This window comes from Galeopterus variegatus, unplaced genomic scaffold, assembly GCF_000696425.1.
Source record: "Galeopterus variegatus unplaced genomic scaffold, G_variegatus-3.0.2 Scaffold158919, whole genome shotgun sequence".
NCBI classification, from domain to species: Eukaryota; Metazoa; Chordata; class Mammalia; order Dermoptera; family Cynocephalidae; genus Galeopterus; species Galeopterus variegatus.
In genome coordinates, this window is record NW_007885030.1 from 1 (window position 1) to 547 (window position 547).

General features: G+C 38.2%; 1 pseudogene; it reads right to left on the bottom strand.

Annotated features, from left to right (window-relative positions):
• Window positions 1–3: 3 nt before the first annotated feature.
• Window positions 4–531, bottom strand: LOC103584873 (annotated as a pseudogene).
• Window positions 532–547: the final 16 nt, after the last annotated feature.

Here is a 547-nt window from a genome sequence, read left to right on the forward strand (position 1 = left end):
AAGTTCACTCACTTGTTCTTTCAATACTTCCGCTTCTTGTAAAAGCTGTTTCTGGCTTTCCCAAAGTTGGGAATTTTCATTCAAGGCATCTTTTATTGCCACCTTCAGACGTTCTTCATTCATTTGAAAGATTTTGGAGATTATTTTGGCTTCAGTTACTTGTGACTTGATGGTTTTCAATTCAACTTCTAGGGACTGTATCCTTTTTGAAATATCTGCCATCAATTCATCTTGCTTATGATGTTTAGATTTCTGTTCTTTTAATTCTTTTGCTAGAAAGACTATCTCATCCTCAAGTTTAGATTTGGAGCTGCTCAGCTTTTCATAGGTTGCCTCCAAGCTTTGTGCTTCTGTTGACTCCTTCTCAAAGCTGGCATCCTTCACAGCTGCCTCTAAGCCTTCATACTCCTCTTGAACAACGCTAAGTTTGTTAAGTAGTTTACATTTTTCTTCAATTAGTCCAGAAAGCTTTTCAGCAAGCTTTTTCTCTCTTCCTACATAAAGCCGGCTTCTCACCGATCGAACACTTCTCCACAAAAGCAAGACA